Below are 6,000 nucleotides of genomic sequence, written 5' to 3'. Positions count from 1 at the left end.
TCTCTCCCAGATTGTCTCAAATTCATGTCCACTGAGTGGGTAATGCTATCTAACAATTTCATCCTCTGTCGCCCCCTTTTCCTTTGGCTTCAGTCTTTTCCAACATCAGGTTTTTTCCGATGAGTCAGCTCTTTGCATCAGGCGGCCAAAGTATTGAAGTTTCAGCAATAGTCCCTTCAATGAATATTCAGGGAATTTAAAAGATAGCAAAAGCTGGGAGTGAATAGAGAGGCCCTCTGGTCCCAGCCCTCTGGCTCCACCCCTCTATTTCCAAATGAAAGAAAAGCATCGGGAAGGGCACTGAGGTGGGGGATGTTGAAGTCTCCCTCCACCGGGCAGAAACAGCTGGGGAAAGTTTTGTCTAAGACAAATGCAAGACACTTGTTAAATATGATTGGTCTTATTTAAATTCTTCCTTCTGTCACTGCTGGGAAATAATTCTGTCAAAAACCAAGATGTAAAATTATGTACACATTATGTATTTCGTTGTTGTTTTCCAAGGAAGGGTGCTAGCTAAGCGTAGGTGTGTGTGTGCCCAGAATATCTCTGGGAGCAGCAGCTGTTTCTGGAGAGCTGGCTGGGGCCAGGGGAGGGCCACAGAGGAGAATGAGGAAGGTTATTTGCTAAAATCTTTCTGTTCATTCTTGTCTGCTGGCCAGGGGACAAAAGGAACTTGGGGTTTCAGAAACAAAATCTGAATTAATTACCCTGTTTGCGCTCTCTCTTTCCTGTGTAGTTTAATTAAGATAGAAACAACTGGGGCTTTCTTGCTCATGGGCTCTGGAGAGGACTCACAGAGAAGTCCACACAGGGAAGTTGTGAGAGATCCAGGGCGTCGCCTGGGCCCCTGAGGCCCCACCCAGCCTTCTCATCTTTTGGAAGCAAAGTTTTGGCAAGACCTGAATTTCCAAGCAGAAGAAATACCCAGGCAGAGAGTGGGGAGGCTCTGCTGAGGCCCAAAGTTGACACCAGCCCTTGTCATTCTATAACCTCTCCTTTATCTTTACTGCCTGTGGGTTCGTGGTCCCCAGAGTCCACCCACGTGCTTTCATGAGAAGCCACGTTGACCTAGAAATCAGCCCCACCCCTTGGGTGCACTGCTATCTTGTTCCTGAGATTGTTCTTCTTCCTTTTCATTCCTTGGATGCCTTGCAAGAATGTTAGGCTCAGAAGAACCAAGTCCGTTGGAGCTTAGTTGGACCACTAAGGAGACATGTTCCGATGAAATGCAAAACGATTTCTACTCCTGGAGTTCTACATCCATGTAGGAAAAAGAGACCTGAAGTACTCTAAGCTTCATAGAGAGGAAATTTAGCATGAGTTTATTAAAGGACATAAGAATGATAGTCAGCATTTGTAGAGCAATTGCCCAGCTCTTCTGATTTTCAGGGTTATTCCAAGGATAATACGATTACCAAGACAACTCAGGGCACCTCTGCGTGGACAGAGAGCTGTAATGAGAATATTCTGCCCTCCAGCTGATTCCTTGCTGTTTGTATTTCCAGTTCACTTCACTTGTACAGTCACCAGAATTAACAGGATCTCATGAAATCAGCTTTAGTGCTCTGGACATCCAGATAAGCTTGCCTTTATCACTTCCATCTCTGCAGTTTCTGATGAAACAGATGTCTGAAGGTGAAGTGCTTAGAACTTACCCCAGCACTGATCATAAGTGAAGGACATGCTCTGTCCTCATATGTGATCTCACTTTGTTTTGTTTTTAATTTTTGTTTTTTTTTTTTTAATAGGAGTATAGCTGATTAACAATGTTGTGGTAGTTTCAGGCAGACAGCAAAGGGACTCAGCCAAACATGTACATGTATCTGTTCTCCCCTAAACTCCCCTCCTATCCAGGCTGCCACATAACGAGGAGCAGAGTTCCCTGTGCTATACAGTAGATCCTTGTTGGCTTTCCATTTTATTCGTTTATTGTCGGCTGCTCTGGGTCTTCACTGCTGGGAGGGCTTTTCTCTAGTCACGGTGAGTGTTGCAGTGTGTGGGCCTCTCTGCGGCGGCTTCTCTTGCAGAGCGCAGGCTCCGGAGTGTGCGGGCTTCCGCGGCTGTGGCTCCCGGGCTCTGGAGCACCAGCACAGTGGTTGTGGCACATGAACTTAGTTGCTCCACGGCACGGGCTATCTTCCCAAATCAGGGGTCAAACCCATGTCTCTTGCATAGACAGGTGGATTCTTTACCACTGGACCTCCAGGGAAGCCCCAGTTATCCATTTAAAATATAGCAGTGTGCACACGTCTGTCCCAAATTCCCTAACTATCCTTTCCCCCCATCATCTCTCATTTTGACTTCGGAGTGAGACAAAGCAGATTTCCCATCGCTTCTTCATCGGGACCCATGATTGCGCGATGTCCCCTCCTCCTGACACTGCCACCTGCCTGCCCTCCCTTTTGTTTGGGGGAAGCCCAAACAAAAGTCACAGCAGGGGCATGTGAGATCTGGGACAAAAGTGCTCTGTGTGCAGCCACTTTGCATCCTCATCTCTGGCTCAAAGCGAAGTTTTGAAACCCTGTTACTGCAATGATGACTTTCTTGTGCACTTGAGATTAAATCAACATTTAAAAATATAGCTCCCAGGCAAAAAGTCAGTCTTGGTCAAAAAAGTATTTGGGGAAACAGAAAGTCATACATTAACACAAAGAAACTCCTAACAATTCCAAAATGGGATATACTTCCTTTCAGCAGGGACTGGATTGGTCCGGGGGGCTGGAACCTTCTCCTACTTGTGTCCCCTTGCAGGGGCCAGCCTGGTTCTTTGCCCAGAGAAAGTCCCCATAAGGCTTTGATTCAACTGTCAGCCTGCTGGGCAGCACATTTCTTTCCGGCTGCCCCTAGGGCTAGCCCTGGATGCTGGCATCAAACAATCTTTGTTTCCAATCATGCTGCAGATCTACAGAAAATAAAAAAAATCCCCCAGGCCGTCTAGAAAACATTGCTTTCACACTGAGTTACGCCATGGAAAAGCGCTGTCAATGAAAGATCAATTGACTTCGGTATGTCAGATAGTGGAGGAACTCGGTGGCTGATAGAAACCAGCCCACTGCTCTCAGGTCTTGCTGCATCATGACATGGCATACATCCGGCAGAACTAGCACCAGGGGCGTAGATGTGTTGGTTGACCCCCTGGATGGAAGCTGTTTTTCTGAGGCTCAGCAAGCCCCCATTAGGTCCAGCTCATTCTGGATGGGCAGTCTTCATGATCTGTTTCAAGTTATTTTCAGACCTCAAGGCAGACACAAGGGCGTTGTGATCATCAGAGGATCAGGTTCCAGCGTTGCCCATGTGACCTCCCCAAACAGGTCTATATACCAGTCTAAGAGCAGCTTAGATAAGACATTCTCCAAGGCTCAGATGGAAAGGTCCCATCCATCTTCCATGCTGCTGCTAAGTCACTTCAGCTGTGTCCAACTCTGTGCAACCCCAGAGACGGCAGCCCACCAGGCTCCCCCATCCCTGGGATTCTCCAGGCAAGAATACTGGAGTGGGTTGCCATTTCCTTCTCTAATGCATGAAAGTGAAAAGTGAAAGGGAAGTCCCTCAGTCGTGTCCGACTCTCCGCATAACGCATTCCAATTCCCCCACACAATCAGCCTTGCTGCCTGAAGCAGGAAGTACCCAGGTGGGCAGGTGTTGGTTTCAGGATAGGATCATTCTGTCTTCATTGCCCTGGGGTCTGACAGCCCCACTGCCCATCTTCCAGGAAGGAGGTGAGCAGTGGATTCCCTCAGAACCTTCTTGGGGCTGCCTGGCTTCTCTAAAGCTGATGTTCTGTCTGGTAGCCCATCTCAGCCACAACTCATGGCTTTCTGGGCCTGGTAAGTCCTCAGTGCTCATGTCCCAGCCCTGAACTCCCCTGGGTGCTCTTCTGACCACCTTCTCAGCCCCACTACCCTTGACCACCTCTTGGCAGACAAATATCCCCAGATCTTTCCATGAGAGCTCCAGTTTACTTAAATGTTCTTCCCCAAGTGGAATTTGTTAACTGGACCTCAATTCACATGGGCCGTTTAGGTTTTTCATGAAAATCATCAAAAGTTATGCACCTTTGAGACTTGCCTGGGGGTCCAGTGGCTAAAGACTCAGGGCTCCCAATGCAGGGGGACCAGGTTCAATTCTTGGTCAGGGAACTAGATCCCACACGTTGCAGCTAAGATCCAGTGCAACCAAATAAAAAAGAACATTGTGCACCTTGACAGCTGTATGCAAGTCCAGGTGTGTTGGGCCCAGCCTGGGAGGGTACAGAAGTTGGCATAGAGCCACAGAGGGGTCCCCACAAGCAAGGAGCCCTGAGGCCAAAGCTACATCAGCTTTGTGGTAAACCTACCTCTGCCCTTACTCGGAAACCAGAATCTTAGGGACACTGAGTTTTCTGTCACTTCTGTTGATCTATCATTATCACAAGAACAATCTGAGGAGGAGATTAAGCATGTGATCCAGAAAGGCCCACATGCAAATACCTCCCATCTCTTTCCTGGCAGGCTTTGAGATCTTCAGCATTAAGTTAGCTAACCTCACTCTGCTTCAGTTTCTTCTTCTCAAAAAACAAAAACCAAGCAGAGATAACAGGGCCTCTTTCACAAGTGCAGTGTTGCAAATTACAGGGAGGGCATGTTTATATAACACTGGTACAAGTGTTTAACACTGTTCACTCAGTGAAAGATGGATCAGACCCCCATTCAGCAGTGTTCGTTAGAGTTTGTAGACATGATTGAAATCTACCTTCTACAAAGACAAGTTGGTTATGAACTTGACAATAATTGGTATGGAGAATGCAAGCAGGTATTCAGAGGTGGTATAAATGTATAAAAATAAGATGCAAAATCGAACCACACTTAGCCTAAACCAGCAGCTGAGAATTATTTCCCAGCCACAATGAGAATTATTTCCCAACCACGATGTACTGAAAATACACAATCCAGATCACAATCCAGATGACAACCGTGGCTTCACACAGCAGCAAGAGCAGAGGTGCACACATACCCATACAAAGCTCACAAAGCTCCCGGGCACTTTCGGCCTTCTCATGGCACACGTTCTCCTCCAAGTTCTATTCCAACCCCTAAAACCCACCCCTGGGCCAGTTGAGAATCACACTCTTTACAAGACTTCAGACAAAATACTGAATTTATTCAGCTGATTTGATGGGTCATGTTGGATAAAAGTATCATTTTCATTTGCATGATGTAAAACATACTTGAAGGAGGACTACTCACATACATTACAGTGTTAAAAATATATATGTATGAAAGATTCATGAAGGCATTTGATACAAAACATACACAGTATGCTATTTTAATATACAAATGCTTTCAAGAAAATAGAGAAGTAAGAATTATAAAAGTAGCATCATTAAGAATTTACAAATGTTCCATTTTTCTTAAAGGTCACATTCTCATCCTTTGGGATGTACAGACATTATGTGATTTAACACAGTTTTATCCACATTCAAAACATCATGTTTCAAATGTCTGAAGCATGGCATGTACAGTACAAAATGTTTCCATAGGAACTGAACCAAACCTCACTAGTGGCAGCTGTCACATGGCTCCCAATTCATTGGTTAGCCATTTTTAAGACACTAGTTCAGCTTATCGCTATAATATTCAAGTTGTTCTATTTACCCCAAATATAAAGATTTTCATTTCTATCAGCATTTACAGACAAAGGCTTGAAGAGTTATCATACAATATATACCAATATACACCATATATACACTGAGTTAAAAGAAGTTCCCTTAGTTAAATTATTAACAGAGCCAAGAAGAGTCATTGTAGGCTAATATATTATTCTTGTGATTGGTATTCTTAAAATTTTGACCAAAGTGCACAGTGAATAGAATCAGTCACTGAGAAATGATCCTTCCATGAACTCTCAGCTTCCTTAGAGTCAGGCATACCACCTGAGAAATGAGAACTTTCCAGCCGAGCTGGCCAAGGGTAGCTTCACATATCAACACACAGGAGCCACATGGAGTCACATTCATGAGTC

Source organism: Budorcas taxicolor, chromosome 13 (assembly GCF_023091745.1).
Source record: "Budorcas taxicolor isolate Tak-1 chromosome 13, Takin1.1, whole genome shotgun sequence".
NCBI lineage: Eukaryota > Metazoa > Chordata > Mammalia > Artiodactyla > Bovidae > Budorcas > Budorcas taxicolor.
Note: the sequence above shows the minus strand (reverse complement) of the source record.